We start from the raw sequence: 18,532 nt of genomic DNA on the forward strand, positions 1-18,532 counted from the left end.
ACATACATACAACAATGTAAAAATACTCCTATTATCAGTCAAATGTACTTAAGTATCAATAGTAAAATAACTCTGGTCCTTGTCAGTGTTGTATTATTATATTATTGGATTATTACAACTAATTCCTTAACACGTAAGCAGCATTTTATTGTTGTAGCTGGTCGAGGTGTTACGCTGTTGGGTGGTTTAATCTGTAACAATGCATCATTTTTCATAAGCCTTTATGTTTTGTTATATCTTATAAATGAAAGGGGTGAAACTAACTATTTCTATCATTGCTTGTTTTTGACTAATTATTTGCTGTATAAAATGCATAACCCAAAAGTGTATAAAGTGTAAACCCAAAGATATTCTAAGACAAAGAAATGCACATTCTTACATCTGAGAAGCGGTTGTTGTTGAGTGTTTTAACGTAAATGTATTGTATGCCTCTTCTGTGATTTTAAATTAACAAACAGCAAAACAAAAAACATTTTAAAATGATCTACCAAAGGCACACCAAAAGAGAAAACCCATTGCAAAGACCCAGAGGATCCTGTGCTGATTATGAAATAAATGAGCAACAGTTATTGATAGATTTTGCTTTGCTGAATGAGCACCAGAGTGTGTTTTATTTTCATTACTGTGGTCTGTGCATGGAGGGAGGCTATGATGATTAATATTGCTTCTGCATGAGCCTTGAGTGATGGAGCTTGGGAAATAGAGAGACAAGGACAGGACATGAATTCTCCACTGCATGTCGGCACTAGTTAACCATGCAGTCACACAGGTTGTGACAGAGAACGAATATAAATGGGCTAATAGGCCCGTCCAGTGCATTGTTGTCTAGGTTTCCCCCTTCTTCTGTCAAATACTGTATGTTGCACCAGGAGTGAGTGTTATGCACTTATATTGTAGGGTTTTGATTGTTAACTTATACAGTACACAAACTAAAATACATTGTTGTAAAGCATATAAAACTTGAATGGAATGGAATGTGTGTAAAGTGGAAAAAGTAAAGTATTGATGAAGAGAACAGAAGATAAGATAATGAGTTTTTAAGATGAACAATGACGCTTCCTCTTCTTTAGACACCATCACCTTATTGCTGTCAACAGCACTTCAAAAATCATTACACTAACAACACTTATAATATATACTCCTGATGGTACTTCAAGTATATTTTGATGGTAATACTTATGCACAACCTTTGCTTGTAACAAAGTATTTCTACAATGTGGTACTGCTACAGTACTTTTAATTAAATAAAAGATCATATTACTTTGTTCACCAGTGGCCACAGAACCAGGGATAGAAAATATTTCTTTATACACTGTACTGTAATATGTTCAATAAAAATGTTAGTGTGTTTGACTCAAGCGGTAACCTACAGTGCTGAAAAAACGAAGCCAATACAATGTGGAACTGCCAAAAACTGCAGTTCATCGAGTGGCCACTTGAGGCTGGCTCCAAAAGGGAGAAAATCCCAATAGACCCCCATGTTAAAATGCGTACAGACTGTAAGCTTCATTCAACCGGCCTCAACTTCATCCACGCTCCAACAATTTGCCCATTTTTGGATTAGCCAGGCGATGGCCGGAGCCACTAGGAGCCACCCACTAAACTTCATTTTGGCTCTTCAGAACCTATGGTTGATGTCCCAGAAACTACTTCCATTAATATCACTGCTTTAGTCTTGTATGATTTAGCATTTTCAGATGGCCAGAAACAATGAGAGGAGTGAGACTCCAACCAAAATAGTAAAGTTGCAACCCAGAGAGCTAAACAGTTAGCTGAAACTCACAAAAAAACTACAGTATGTAAAGCAGAGTGGATTGTGTGACAATTCTCTATAGGTTCATGAGTGACCCTTTTCACATCATCATTGATATATTGTTATTAAAAAAAAAAAATGGTTATTGCTGCAAGCTCATGACAAAGAGGGAAAAGGTATCCAGAGGGTATCCAGAACTATTGATGTCAACAACATGGAAATAGGAACTAGAAGAAGGGAGGACACAAGTTGAAATATCATTCAGCACATGCATGCCTCCATCATCCAGCTCTTACATCCTTCTTTCTCTAAATCCTTTCTTCTTAACGCATCCTTCTTCTTCATTCAACATTCCTCCCTCAGTGTCTCTCCATCTCACGCGTTGCAGTCGTTTGTTTATGGCTGTCTTTGATCATGAGCTGAGGAGGACAGTAATCTACTGGAAGCCAAGTGTTTATATCTAGGACAGCTGAGAATTAGGTCGCACGTGTTTTCTGCTGCCCTAGGCCCACATGGGCGCTACCTCAAAGTTTCCTCACAATTGTCTCTCTCTACTGTGCCCAAGTTTGTCAACAATGACTCGGCAGAATGGATGCAAATGCCTGGCCAAGTGTCAAGGTGAGAGCACAATAAAAGACAGATGTCTTGCATAATGCTCTGTACTTTCACGCTATTTAAATCAATGGCGTGGCAGCGGGCCAACTGCAAAGGAGATTACAGTGATTTACAGAGTAACTACACCCTCAAATTCTGCAACAACCCTCTCTCCCAGCATGTTTAAAAATGCAACAGAGGAGTTATGGAGCAAGAACTGTAGGAAGTGTGGCTTTGTGGCTACATAGTTTGTGATGCTGGGGGTCAGGGGACACGGAGGACACTGACTGAACACCGCTCAGTGAAGCATGCACAACGATCCAAAGTCGGTCGGTGGGTGCACCACTTTGGTCCAAACTGAAATATCTCAACAAATGGATTGGAAGATGGATTACCATGAAATTCTGTACAGACATTCATGGTGCCCAGAGGATAAATCCAACTGATGTTGGTGATCCCCTGATATTTCCTCTAGCGTCACCAGCAGATTGACATTTGTGCTTTTGAGTGAAATGTCTCAACAACTATCGGATGGATTGCCATGGAATTTGGTACACACATTCATAATCCCATCAGGATGAACTGTATTAACTGTTGTGACCCCTAGACCTATCATCTAGTGCCATCATACTTCAGTTTGACTACATACCTGCAAAACTAATGAAAATAATTCCCATCAGCCTCACTTGTACTTTGTGTTTAGTGCTAATTGGTAAATGTTAGCATACTAACATGTTAAACTAAGATGGTGAACATTATACCTTCTCAACATCAGCATGTTAGCATTGTCATTGTGGACATGTAAGCATGCTGAAGTTTAGCATTTAGCTCAAAGTACTGCTGTGCCTAAGTACAGCCTCATAGAGATGCTAGCATGGCAGAATCTTAGTTTTGTTTAAATACAAACTTTACAGTGACTCAAACAAAATTATGTCTCACATGACAAATACACTAAATAGAAGACATAATTGTGATAGTATGTGTATGGTGTCCTTGAGGTATACATTCATGGGAATGACTTGATTGAAAGTAAGCAGAGCATAAAGCAATTGTTGCCATCCTCAGTGATTACATTAAGCTCTGCTTAGGACATCTGGGAAGAAGATGTCAGGGATTGTAAGTGGTAAAAAAGTTTGTCTCCAACTTGTTTATCCAATTGAAGAGACTGAAATAGTTTTCTAGACAAAACTGTTGGGGTTCCCCCTCTCTTGCCTCACAGTGGTTTGGTCCACTGCCTGCTGTACGTTAGGATCGGCACTCGACTCACAGTCACATGGGTAGTGAGAAGAATGTAGTAAGTAGGCTGTTCAAGGCTATTTTATTCACATTAAAGGGGTGATAGAATGATTATATAGGGTATTTTACACTGTTCCTTAAGGTCTCCTAATGGGGTATGTAACATTGGTTGGGCTGAAAATTGCCCGAATTATATTTTATTAGGCCCTTAACTACCCTGTGAATTACACAACATCTAACTATATGTCTTATAAACCTAACAACGGTGTCCGATTTCAAGTTAATGAATATTTGTGAAGACTAGCTAGGTGTTTCGTTAGCTGTGACTGTCCCTTCAATCCTAGCTACAAATCACGGATAGTTAGCTTCCTTTTCGCCTTAATTCGATTATATTACAGTTTGAATTTCGTCACGCCACTTACACAACATCTAACTAAAGGTCTTATAAAGCTAACAACGGTGTCCGATTTCAAGTTAATGAATATTTGTGAATTCCAGAGGAATTCTAAGAGGGAGGCTAGCTAGCTCTCATTGATAGAGCTACATCCAGCCCGCGCGCCTATCAATGAGAACTCGCGGACAAGCGCGTGTTTATTTCCCCAATCGTTTGTTTAAATAACTCAACACATTATAATTACACACATTAAAAGATTAACTGGAACCTGTGGTAACAGATTGCTGGTGTAACAAGCTCGCTGACCGCGCTCTCACTCAAATATACCGGGCATTTAGCTAGCAGGAAGAGGCCGGAGCCGCAGGCCCGGAGCTCTGTCAGGCAGCCGCGTTTAGTGGTCCATTAGCGGTGTTACCGGTGACTCTGCGCGGGTATGGCTGCCAGCCGTAACGGAGCTCACAACAGGCCGGGCGGCGAGGCAACAACCCAGGCAGCACCGGCTGCTTCATTCCGACCCACAGTCGGACAAAATTTGCAATTAGCCATCCATTTTTGTAAAACGGCCCATATCTGAGCTTTACATAGTTGATTTCTCGCATAAAAAAGTTTCAGAAGTGAATTTTGTAATGGAATAGCAGAGATCTGCGTGACCTAGCTAGATTCAGAAGACAACCTGATCTCAGGTCAGTTGCCTATGTAAATGTTGGGGCGTGACTGTTCTCTTAAGGTTCCGGATTTTGAGATGCTTACGCAAGCAACTCAGCTTTGTTGAGATTCGCCCGTTTTCAGCGGCAGTTTCAAAATATGAGATTTTCATAGTAAAGGGGTGTCAATGGGACTTTGAGCTTCTATGTATGTCCTTTTTACCCACTGAACTGTCGTTATTCAACTATGACAGGGTAAAATCGGTTTTGCATTCTATCACCCCTTTAAACATCGGATGAAGTTTTTCTTTTCTCAAATAGAAATGATGCTGAGTAATTAATAAATTAGTCATGACAAAAAAAGTTTGCTATGCTAGTGTAATATAATGTAACGTTACCTAGCTTCTTTAATAGCTTGTTGGATAGAAATGCACCCACTACAACTAACGTTTCCATGGTGATAAGCCTAACGTTATGTGTGTGAACTGATATTAGGGTTAAGATCTAGAGTTGTGTTTTTCTCAATATGAAGTTAAGTGGCTGATCAGTTAAATATATATCCTCTGTCCAAGACAAAACCTAATATTTACGTGGAGGACGCAAGATCATTTAATAATTATAATATGACCGCGTGGTGAACCTATGAAATAACTCATATTTAGACATCTGACGTTAAAGATCTGTGTTGTTGTTGCCCAGATAAAATGACAGAGAAAAGAAAAAGAGACATAAGATCCTTTTTCAGTACACCAAAACGCCAAGTAGTAAGTACAATAAGTCCTCATATCAGGACAATTTGGTAACATCTTTATAAGAATGGGTGCTTATGGAAATACTAACATCACTATGTCACAAGGAGACAGAAAGAACTGAGGAGCAAGGAGACCATGGACATGTTGAGCTGAGATGTTAAGCTTAGATCATATTATACTGCATATATATATATATATATATATATATATATATATATATATATATATATATATATATATGTGTGTGTGTGTGGGGCTGTCAGGGTGAGCAGATGAGCTTTACCAGTGGCTCACTAATTAACATTATGATCAGCTAATTTAACAAGTGTACAAATCATTGTATTTCTTTTATATGGGGACAGTTTTTCAAAATAAGTCATTATGTTTTAAGGTATTTTTATATATTATATATTTTATATATATTGTATATAAATGCATGGTTTTAAAGAAGAATATTTTGGTCAATTTAGTCAGCTTTTCATTGAATCAAGAGAAACACTGAAAAGAAGGATAATGGTACAGTCGCCATGCTACATTAATGAGAGTATTAAGGCTTTCCTCTGTGTACACATGTCCTCTACAAGTACAATTGTGGCTGTATTATTTGTGTCCCCTTCAAAAATTGCTCTTCAGAAATGTTATGTTTATTGTCCCCCCCCCCCCTAATGTTAGATCAAATTTACGCCTATGCTATGAGTGTGATTGTAGCCTTCAGGCTGGCCATTTTGATGCTATATAGTTTCCTTGCTCTAGTTGCTGACAATTTGCCTTTTCAAAGTAACCAAAAATACTTCCATAAATAAAAGAATTTGCAGTCTCATCAAAGACCATACTTACATTGTCATTACCCTCTCTACATGTTTTGTAACGTCTAATAAAAAGTGCTTTGAAATGTGCCTGCAGACACAAACCAGCAGGATGCCTTGTTGGCTTTTTTTGAAAAGGTAACGCGGCTGCTGATCAGTAATACGCAGAGACATAGGGAGGCTTGGAAGGAGTGAAATGTAGGACTTTTGTAAAGCACAGTTATAATGCCATAATACAATGTTTCTGTCTGTACAGTTACACATAATTGAATTGAATTGAAAAACTTTATTAATCCCAATAGGGAAACTGGTTTGCCACCAACTATACAGCCATCGAACACAATACACAACCAACAGAAAAATAAATAAATAAATAATTCTGCATTAGGAGACTAATAGACCCTGATAAAAAGACACAATTATAAGAAAAATTCAGTTTCACAATACATAAATGTAAAAAACAAACACTATAAAAAACTAGAATAATATTCAACAGTTAACTGTGTTGGTTAAAATATCTAACCGCTGCGGGAACAAAAGACCTTCTCATGAGCTCACTAGAGCACCGAGGCATTACCAATCGCTCACTGAAAGAGCTTCTGAGTCCTTTGAACAGATTGTGTAGTGGATGGCCTTCAAAAAGCAGGACAATTTTTAGTTTTGAACTAATCCTCTTCTCTACAGTAACCTCCAGTACATCCGGGTTAAGACCAATAACTGAACCAGCTCTCTTGATTAGCTTATTTATCCTATTTTTGTCCTCAACAGATATACTGCCCCCCCACCCCAGTACAGCATAAAAAAGAACACTAGCTAAAATCCCTTGATAAAAAACATTTAAGAGCTTTGTGCTGATGTTGAATGATCTAAGTTTTCTCAAAAAGAACAATCTCGACTGAGCCTTCTTCATTAGGACATTCGTATTCTCCTTCCAGTTTATCACGCACACAGATGTATGGACACACAGATGCACAACTCAGGTACGTAAAATGCCAAAAAAACAGTTTATTGGAGACTCAAACTCACAAGCAAAGGTGTCAAAATCGGCAGGCAAACAGGGTAATCCGAAAAACAGGCAGTGGTCAAAATCCAGGGAAACAACAAACTACAAAACAGGACACTATGAACACGCTTGAAGGCTGAACACAAAGGAAGCAGACGATCTCGCACTGGGGTAAGGGAAAGACTGACCTTAAATACACAAAACAGGTGAGACAATGAGACACAGGTGCAGCACATTAGGGCGGGGACATGTAATCACAATTAAAGGGAAAAAGACAAACAGGAAGGGAACAAGAACACTAACAGAAACCTTCAAAATAGAACCAGACATGGAAAGAACCTACAACAGTGAGAACAAAACGTAACACAATAACTCGACACAGGAGCAGGCATGACACAGTTTAATTTCTCATCCAGATGTACACCTAAAAATGTATATGATTGTACAATTTCGATCAACTGACCATTAATTGTAACTGGAAGGACCTTCTCTTTTTTCTTTCTAAAATCAATAACAAGTTCTTTAGTCTTTCCCATGTTCAGTTTCATAAATGCTGCTGTGTCTTCACTTCATCAGGCAGACCACCAACAGATAGCAGCACAGACTGCACAGTGATGTCAGAGAGGATGGAGGCACGTGTGCTCCCGCAGATGTGCCGGTAATTATGGGGGAATGAATGGTGATGTTCTAAGAGGAGATCAGGGGCAATTACAGTGATTTAAAGCAATGGAGCCAGGCCCTGAACACACACCTTCTAATTACCAGGCAAGATCTCAGATCTCACAGCGAGCACAGCAGATTTGGCATGTTTGCATATTCAAACAAAGGCTTCTGTATGATGTTTATCTTCCAATATTTAAAAGGTCTTGATTCTGCTTGTGCTTGATTGTGCATTTGGTCTGTGGTGTGTTTGCTTGGGCTGCCGTTATTGTCGTTGTTAATGACTTTGAAGGAGCTTGGTGATATATTTAGCTGCTAATCAGACAAAATTCATCTAAATTAATTTGGAAATTTTGTTGCATTGCAATAGCTTGTGGGAATGCATTAGATAGGAGTGTGTGTGAGGGGGAATCCACAAGGGGCCAAAACAGGGACATAATTTCATTTGATTGCCACACTCATCAAATCCAAATGAAGATTAATGAACACATGATGGAGGATTGAAAATAATATTCCTGTTGTCTTTAGGGCTCTAATTTGTTTGAGAACATGCTGTCACGCTACAGAGGGCTTATTGGCATTTGCTAATGGACTGCTCATTGCAATGGAGACGAGGAGGGGGGACATCTGTATACACTAAGACCACAAGTATAAGCATAAGTGCTATTTGAGGCGACTGTGATGAAGAGAAACTTGAACATTAGAGTGTGTGAGCAGGAAGGAGTTGGTGTATGAGGAGAGGGTGGCCAATTCTCTAAATAACTTGTTCATTGATCGTAGCAAGTAGATGCAGTATTGATAGTGTTGTTCGCCCAAAGGACCCAGAACCACTAATAATTAATTGCGATAGAATAAGGAGGCAGGGCGTCTATACTGCATTGCAGCTCTACACAATAGGAGAATATAGCATATACCAATCCATGTCCAACCCTGTCTCCTTTATCATACTAAAAGCTAATACACGATGAGAGAGTAATGCTGCTCCAATTACATTTTTTTTTTATCAACAGAATAAGGAAACGTTTTTAATTAACATCTCAGCCAAAATGTTTTTACTTGTCATATCTGGAAAATGTTGTTTCACAACGCATTTAATTTGTTTTCCAACAATAATCGCTTGTAGCATGCAAAGCATGATACAACTCTCTATGGCTGTCTAAGCACTCACAACACTTGGTTAAGGTTAATGAATGATTGTGAAAAGAGTCAAAAGTTACTTGAAGCACAAGACATGACATGTCAACCTGTACTCACTCCAAACTCGTAAAATACGGACGTTTGGACAGTGGCAGTCAGTGGCTGTCAGCATCTGAAGTGACGAAAAAGGTATCCTTCAGCATGTTTCAATCTATACTTTGGTCCATACAAGGACTTGAACCAGCAACCCTCCAGTTCCCAACCAAATGCCCTACAGACTGAGCTATCCCCATATATAGCACTTATCAAAATCAGCAATTACAAAGTGCCTAACAAAGGACAGGCCTAAGACAATAAAATAATTAAAGTAAAAACTGTGAAAATTTTAGATCAAATAGTAATATATTATAGACCACACATCCTTCAACTCTATGCCTGTAAAGGCTCTGACACACCAACCCGATTATCGGCCGTCGGACAGTCTGGCGAGGTCCGTGACTTGAGTCTGTTTGGTGTTTTCCGTGCCGTCGTCAGTCGGAGGAGCCGTCGGCTTTAATTTGGGCCGATTTGACTTGTTGAATCGGCCATTGGGCAGTTGGACTCAATGACCAATTACCGGAAATGACGAGCGTGATGAGCGTGACGAGCGTGATGAACGCCTCTCAAAATCTGACGAAAATCTTTCAAACTGACCTTTGTCGATCAAAAAAACAGACAGATTCAGCAACTGTATGGCCTATTTCTCACTTAAAATATTTTCAGAAACACGTTTCGGTGAACTATTTTCGTAAAAAATATGAGATTGTATTCCGAACGAGCCGCCATTATGGTCTGGCTTTGAAAATCGGGAGAAGCCAGACCCCCATGACGCGTTTGTCATTTCCGGTTTTCATTTTTTGGGCGACAATACAGATTAGCGCCGCCTGCTGTTATGGAGACGTATTACGTCTTGCGCACGCGCAGAACATGCGCTCAAGTCGGCATCGCTTCGGTGTGTTCCGAGGCACTTTTTTGACCTCGGGGAGCCGACTGATCAGCCTTTTCTGCCGATGGTCGGCCGTCGGGTTGGTATGTCAGAGCCTTAAGCCTATATGGCTGCCTCCTGTGTGTTCTGACCGACACCCCAAAGTATCCAACCAACACCTATTCTACCTGTTCCATACCCACAGCACATAATAGGGGCAGAAATGAAGTTACCCTCAAAACATATGTAAACAGTTCTAGTCTAATTTAGTTGTACTGTATATCAGCATAATTTCCAGTAGAAAGGTTTGCATGTTGACCCACATCCAAACGATCAACTCTGGTATTTAAAAATAACTTTATTAGCTGAACAAAAGGCCTACTGTATTAAAAACCTACACACAAGCTGTATGTTAGAATCAGATTCTCAGTTATATTTACAACATGAAGATTCAGTTTCCATAGACTCAAGCCCCCAGACGAGTTCCACAGCAGAGTGTACAGTTTTTGCTTGTTCTCCACCTACACAGAGTGATAGGTGATCTATACTGTAGATAGAGATCACACTGGAATAGACTATTCACTTCAGCATGATACTCACAAACTTCCCTTTGTAAGTGTGTGTGTGTGTGTGTGTGTGTGTGTGTGTGGAGACACAACGCGCAGAGATTAAATAATACTAATCAGTCAATGATGCAAGAGCAAGTACCTCACATTACTCTATCAACAATGCAAGTGTATTCATTAGATGAAAATCTCCATACAATCCCTCCTTACACAAAATATTGCCCTTTTTGAGAGGATCAACCTGAGACCCTGAAGCCTGCTCAGGGTCATTCACAAAGATAAGGTTCTGTATACTGGGCCACAATCATTGTCTCCCTCCTCTCATCTGTTATGAGCAAGTGGCATTCATTGTTTGTAAGAGGCACAGCTCAATAATGCCATGCTTGTGCGCATGAGTTATTAATAACAGCGTGCTCATGATGCTCACTCGCTCAGCTCTCGACGGCTGACACCGCAGCTGTACAGTGTCTTGTTCCTGAGCAACGTTGCCTAAATTGAAAGCACGGCAAAGCCTGAGTTTTATGAGTTCCGTCACAGTCAGGCCCAGGAAATCACGTCCAATGCGCGACTCAGATAAAATATGTGATTCGAAAGGAAGGTGATGACATGACCTATTTTTTCCTGAGTCATCAAGCATCCACTCTAATACCTTCCGTCTGTCCTTCATCTCATCTCTCACTTCACTCTCACTGTGTGTTTACAAAATGCAAGCCTAACTTAATTGCTACTTTATTAACTTCTCAGCGTAAAAAGCGTTGGGAAATGGGGAGACACAAAGCAGTGTGCAGAGCTGTTCTCAGTTGAGCGTCTTGCACCGTTATTTCCATCCTATCCCATCTAAAAGTTCGCACAGCTGTGCTTATGCATTCACATTTATGCACAAACAGTAAGAATTCTGCAGCTGCCTTACTCAGCGCTGGGGATAATGTGTGGGTGGACCCTCTGGGCAATTTCTGATCCCTCACACCACCCAAGACAGAAACAGAAGGTGAGGGAAAGAGAAGCAAGAACGAGACAGCAAGATTGTGAAGGGGAAGGTTATGTAAGGGATGCAGGAAAGTCAGCTGTTGACATTAAATAAGTTTTATCTTTAACTTACAACATCTCATGGATCATGGAAACACAGCTCTGTTGTAAAGAAGACCCATTGCCTAAAGAGCACAATAACATTAATTAAACTGTGTAAAAGTCTATTTTTGAGTTTAGGATTCTGGAGGAGATGGAGAAGAATCCTGAAGGTGACAGAGAACATGGTCAGCAAACCAGGCATTATGTCTAGAATTGAATTTACAACAGGATTACAGCAAATTATATCTGTGCGAAACAATAACAGAGGACTGAAAGCAGAAGATATATATATATATTTATATATATATATATATATATATATAAAAACATATTGGCAGCACAATATTGGATTATGGTTTAAGCTTTTCATTTCTATTTGTCATTTGGATTGACCTGATCTCTTATCGTATTTGTCAGGTTGCCGAAGCCTCACACACTCATGCTGCTTAGCACAGCAAAGAGATGTGCTCCTTATTTCAGTTGTTGTAGTTTAATCAGTCAACTCACATGAAACATATTTATTATTATATAAGTAAAAAGTGTGGACCGGACACCAGCTGCAGTATGGCCACTTCTCAACAAAGCACCACACTGCAGGATATACTATATTATACTTACTAATATATACTAATATATTATACTTAATAAGATATAATAGGGAAGCTGCCCTCACATAAATGCATTTCTTTGTGTTAAAATACTTCATGAAAGCTGAGCCCAGCATGATGTACTGTATGTCTAAAGGTGACTACCAGTCCTCTGTGTGAAGCCATGCTGAACTCTTCATGTGACCAATATTCCAGGGGAATAAGTATGTGTATGACTTTGTGCAAGACAACAGTCTTGTTTACATCAATGGGGCCATTAATCACAGTGAGCCAACGGAGGAACCAATACATCTTCTATATTTAACATCTAAAGAAATAGAAAACAAGACATTGTGGTTTAACAAGTAGTCCGCCTACAGTTCGACATATTTAAAGACCGACTAATACTAGCTCTGGTGACAGCACATTGCACTCCAGAAGCCCTGTCCTTAAATTGAAGCTGCCCGACTCACACACCCTCCAACTCTGAACAAAACCCAGACGATTCCTGAATGAAGGCTTACCAGTGACTAGCTAGCCACTTAAGAACAAGCAACATGTAAATCAGACAACTTTGGATGCGATAACTGTGATGGACTTAGAGCGAGAGCTGTGTGCTACAGTAAACTGATGCTGTACTGTAAGAGCGACCTCTCTAACAAGTGGGTGCAGGTTATGATAACCATGTTCTACTGTTGATGTAGTGCCATGGACACTTGGCATTGTATGGACAATGTTAAGCTCTGTAAAATAATAAGGTGCGCAAATCCACATTTAGGTGTCTGTTCTGGGATTTTCAGCTATCTACATGCTCCCATATGGTTTAGCGTTGAGGATGTCTGGTTTGTGGCCAGGGTTAAACTCCTGGTATGGAATTAACATTTACTGCATTTCTTTGTTCATTTTAGGAACGACGATAAAATTGAATCTACTCTAATCTTGCCAGCCAGCTGTGCTACTATTGGGGCCCAAACAGTGTAGCAGTTTGACTTGCGGAAATAGCTCCAAGGCTTCACTGAGAAAATACGCAATATCATCTTTGTTTGCCGGAATTTATTTGAATTATGTATCCTTTACTTTTATAGCTTTTATGGCAATTTGCTTCCACACTTAATTAGTATATGCTCCTATAACCTTGGTACTGGTGACACTTATCTGATTACAACTCTGAGTTTTAAATGCTTTTAGTGAGGCCCTTGTCGTCTCTCTATTGTCTTCACATCGTGCTCCATTGTGTTGACAGTATGTGTACTGTGTGTGTGCATATCTTCACATCTTCAACAAGCTGCCCTGTTTTGAGCCCAAAGAAGAAATTACTGCATGCCCTGATTTATAGTTAAAAGGCCTTTCATCTACCAAGAACAGAACTGAGACAGACTTGAAAATGTGTGATGAGCCACCGTCAGTGAACCAACACACTTCCCTAACCATGAGCTACTGCCACACACCATCACAACTGATGTTTCTGTAGATGTTCACACCTCAGGACTGATGATCTGTGTGATAAACCTGAGGCAGAAAACAGCATACATCAAACCTACTAGCTTTGTCAGTAACAAGATATTGATTTGGATCTGTGCCCAATAGAATGATGATATGTGTCTGCTTGGTTTGGCCAGCTGACAACAGTGATTTTTTATTTTTTTTTACTCCTCTCTTGCATTCTCTCTTCAGTCCCAACCATGCCAGATATCCCGTCTGTCTTCTCTCATCCATGTCAGAGTGTCTCTTCCGGTGTGAAGGGAGACCCAAGAGAGTGGCAGGGGCATTTGAGACGTGGCATGGAGATAAGGGTTATAGTGCTCAACAGACAGCGTCTGTCTCCAAACCCCTCGGCCAGATGGCCACTGTCTGCCAGGGAAATGGCCAGTCCCCCTGGATCACACATGCCAATTCACACACACGGACACACACACAAACGTCCAGTAAGAGGGAAAACTCATAATATATTTGTTTATAGTTTTAAAAATAATTTTTAAATGTTAATTTCCAATCTAACACTTAATCTAAACTTGTATACATATATATTATTATATTGTTTTAATAAAAAGTACAGTAAAGTAAAAAAAAAACATTCACTCGAACTGTGGAAAAAAATGTGTTTCTGGTTCTGTATGTTAGTGAGTCATAACGGTTACAATACCACTTTTCTGGGATGCTTTCGGGTGCAGCAAAGCAGAAAAAAAGAAAAATGAAGAAGAAGAAAGAAAACGACAAAGAGAGAGGCTTTACACAAGTTTCTCTCAGGCCCTTCAAAAAGCCTAAATTAGATGCAATAAATTACCTAAATAAATAAATTAGCGTAATAATCATGTGGCAGTTAAAAGTAATCTTGTTCTCAAATAAGTATCCATTTTGATGGGCCCGAAAAAATGCAGTATGTCTAGAGTAACTTTTCCATTTAATCCGGCTCTGCGCACACACACACACACACACATTAAAAAAATATTCCACTGCAATATAATGCTAATGTATTAAATGTTAATCGCAAAAGTAAAATAGTCACACAGGGGTATGCATACTGTATTGTTTAAATATCTGCAGATTGGAGCTTCCATGTCAGTTGAAGCCAAAAGTAATACAAGCTTTACATCAGTAAAAGGTATAGAGATGTTTAAACATGTGTTTTTTGTGGCACATATGCAGTTTAGTTGTCCATCCCATTGTTGGCAAACACTGGCTGTAACATGGCAGCCGTAGAGCGCAAGACCAAGAAACTGAGTCTGTGTTCGATGATATCTGCCCAAGACTCACTTCTTTTCCAGGGGGAGATGTAACCTTCTGTAAGCCCCCCAGATCTACACACAGATGGAGACACTCATCTTTACTCCTCCCCCTTCTCTCTCTATTCTCCCAGGCGGAGCCATTCATCCTGCCCCCGGGAACATATGTGCTGCTTCTAGGAGGAAGTGCAAAATCTCATATACTTGCCAAATGTTTGATCTGGCATATTTCCCAAGGGGCTTTTTATTGTCCTGTTGGACCTTCTGTTTTGATGGACAGGCTTGAATTCAATGCCAATGTATCACAGGACACAGTGGCCTCTTCTGTGGTGCCAAACTTCAAGTTAAAGTATATGTGGGCATAGTCAAACTGGAGGATTAGCACAACTCAGCGAAAAGGCTATGAACGGTATTGTCTTTCTGTCGCAGATGAGGCAACATTGTTCCGCCCAGGTGCGCATCATGCAAGTTGGTGGCCCTTTCGGATTGCTGTTGAAAGCCAATTACTTCATCCACTTTTACTTTTACAACATCTGAGGATGATTAAATGCTATTTTAATCCATGTAGTGGGCTATTACAGGTTTTTACAATTGCTTACATACAAAATCTTTACATGTCACACAATTTTTTAAACCTCTCACTGAAAAAGCAAAACCAGACGCCAAATCTCCAAAACCAAATCTGTGAATATGTAAACATTGTGTAATTCATGTTCTTGAGTTCTTCAGTAATAAGGAGATAAATAGAAGTCTGCAGTTGCATAGCTTCCTGTTCCAACCAATCGGGAAAACGATTGGTTGGAACAAAACGAAAAAGACGGTTCCTTGACGTCCATGCATTTGAAGGAACTTGGTGTATGAACAGATTAAGATAATAGCCGGCATCAGAATGTACAGAACCTTTGTGTCCATGTTGCTGATAAATATGGTGGTATTTATCACAGTTGCAGTTGTAGTAAGACATACTGTAAATAGATCTACGTAAGTGATACCCAGAAGAGACAAATAGATAAGGCTCATTCAACAATTCAACCTGGTCTCACAGAACACCGCATTACGTGGTGGTGGCACGGAATGTGTGAAAATTCCGTGTGGCCACCACAGAAAACAATGCCAATGTAAAGTCAATGAGAAGATGACGTAGCATTAGGAGCGACTACGGTAGCGAGTAGTATGAAAGCCCGAAAATCCGCATAGGGAGGTTGGTTGGGGTGGTGGATGGGTCAAACACAGGACTTTCACCCAGGAGACTGGGGATCGTGTCCCGCGTGTCACGTTTCCTAAACCCAACCGTCCCCTTGTTGTCCCGCATGTCATGGAAACGTAAGCCCACCCACGACCTTTTTCTTAACTGAAGGGGCCGTGTTTTTTTTTTCACGGAATTCTTCCGTGGGTCCATCATGTAATTTTTTGCGATTCCGTGAAACTGCCACAGATTTTGAGTTAAGGGGCTGTGTTCATTTCACGGAATTCTGTGAGATAAGGTTGAACAATTACAACCAAATATAAAATGCAGTTTGTTGGAGCACAATGTAATTGATAAGCCTATTGTCTATAATTGACATGTGCCATGACAAATGTGGACTCCATCCATCTATACATGCATCTGTACATTTTCATGACAGACTATGTCATTTTGTCTAATGTATAACTATGCTACAAATGACTGCACATTTACCATAATATATATGCAGTGAGTCATATAAGGTAAGTGTGAATGTAAATCTCTAAAGGGCATGAATCAACAGGGTTTAAAATCAAATGTAACTGGAGCTATTCAGAATAAAGAGAAGAGCCTTTAGGTAAATGGTTTGAAATAAATATGTGACTACTCTGTTAGCAAATAAATACAATTATCTACCCGGCAAAACACCTTAATGTGGTAGATCTTCATCAGGAAAACACATGTTCTGAATCATGAGATCTCTGAGATGTAAAAAGGAAATAAAAACATTTCAAATGAATGTAATGTAATTCATTTACTTTCTTTGGCCTACAGTATTGCTGAAGGTACACTTTATATTGTGTTTATGAAGTAGGTAGAGGATTGGTAGATTGGTAACTAGAGAAACATTGAGTCTGACCCAGGGGCGGGCCTGGGCTGAGCACAGATCATACATGTCATCATGGTTCATGACTGAGTGTGATACTAAGAGGGAGCATGGAAAATTACCACACAGCAAATTAACCCGGCAGAGTGTGATTAAAAATAATTTTTGTGAAACTAATTTGCACTTACTGTAGCATAAAATTAAGGTTGCGTTGGAACAGTTGGTTCAATTTTCAGAGGACCATCAGGACTTTTGAAAATTTAATGAGGATCCAAATTGCCTCTTTCTCTCCCTTTCACATCATGTATTTGTGACAACCCAATGCTGTCTCTGTCTGTTAAAGAGTAAAAAAGCCATACAGCAGAAACAACTCACACTCAAGCACAGGTGGATCTGGCAGTCACAATTTAGGAAATACCTTAGGTTTATAGTTGCTTGCTTCAATGGCCCATATTCTGCACATAAAATCAGGTTTTTATTTGACTGCAGTGGAAAATGTGCAGAGATCCAGAGGAGTGCATCTGATGGAAATAATTGAAAAAGACCTGATTAAAAAACTGCTACCATGTTAATCTGATTATCAATCTCGTCATGTCAAGAGGATCACTCTGATTGACTGCCTGACTCTAGAGGGCAGAGGTTACAGGTCAACAACGGGTTAAATGGATGACCTTTCAAATCTTGACTCCCGTTAAAACCACAGGGGACAAGGTTAATTTTTATATTATTATATAGAAATAAAATCATTGCATCATCCATTCACTTAATTCTTTCTAAATGCTCAGATGGCATTTAAGGGGAGAAGAGTAAAAAATACATGTAATGTAATGTAATATATGTTTATGAATATGCATTCAAGAGGCCCAAGAAAAATGACCCTTTGCAGTACAATTCGCAGTCCAAAGTTTTTTGGGGTGAAACACTGTAACTTCAGTTCTGGTGATCCACCACTGAGGCTGGCACTTAGTGTGTGTGTGCACTACCTTTCCCTCATGTGGCTGACACCGAGATTGGCCTACTTGAAGGGAAGAGAGTGGATCTTTATGAGCTCCTCATGATAAGGCAGGGAGACATTAGGGTGACGGGTGTTCTAACACGTCCTCCTCATGGTCATTGTGTGGAAGAGAAATGTTAGAAGATGACAGCAGAGAGAGAGCAAGCTGATTATAATCATCCTTTACCTCTGCATGGCCTCCATCCAGCGGAGCGGCTCTTTTCTTGTCCCCTGCAGACATCCGTGGTCTGTCTGAAAAGACAGAATAAGAGGCAATGACTGACTTTGATTAGTAAGAGGTGACATGTCTGCTAGCCTGAATACTGTCTCAGTCCATATACATACAGAAGTGCAGAGAATTAACCGGTGATTATGGCCTCTGGTGGTGTTGATATAGCCTAGTTCAGACCTCTAAATCGCCACAAACATATTAGATTTGTGCAGCGAGTCTAATAGGTCCTATGTCTGACGTCGATTGATGCCTGTTCTCGTTGGTTGGAGAAACAATTGACCAATCAGAGCTTAGTTGGCCGTATTAAGAATCATCTTCCTACATAGCATGGAAAATGCTTGATTTATGGAAAATAGTGATACTAAATG

General features: G+C 39.8%; 1 long non-coding RNA gene across 2 annotated transcripts in view; it reads right to left on the minus strand.

The window, feature by feature from the left end:
- LOC120570137 overlaps positions 1–18,184 on the minus strand; it is a 91,844-nt gene extending 73,660 nt beyond the window's left edge. The window contains exons 1-3 of one of the 2 annotated variants that reach the window (XR_005641005.1): positions 18,120–18,184; positions 17,357–17,459; positions 13,381–14,039 (exon numbers count right to left, since the gene is read on the minus strand). This is a non-coding gene — a long non-coding RNA (uncharacterized LOC120570137). Of the gene's footprint in view, positions 1–13,380; positions 14,040–17,356; positions 17,460–18,119 lie in introns of those variants that run through there. The other variant, XR_005641006.1, reaches the window with a different exon arrangement.
- Positions 18,185–18,532: the final 348 nt, after the last annotated feature.

The sequence above is a fragment of the Perca fluviatilis genome, chromosome 12, assembly GCF_010015445.1.
Source record: "Perca fluviatilis chromosome 12, GENO_Pfluv_1.0, whole genome shotgun sequence".
Taxonomy (NCBI): Eukaryota; Metazoa; Chordata; class Actinopteri; order Perciformes; family Percidae; genus Perca; species Perca fluviatilis.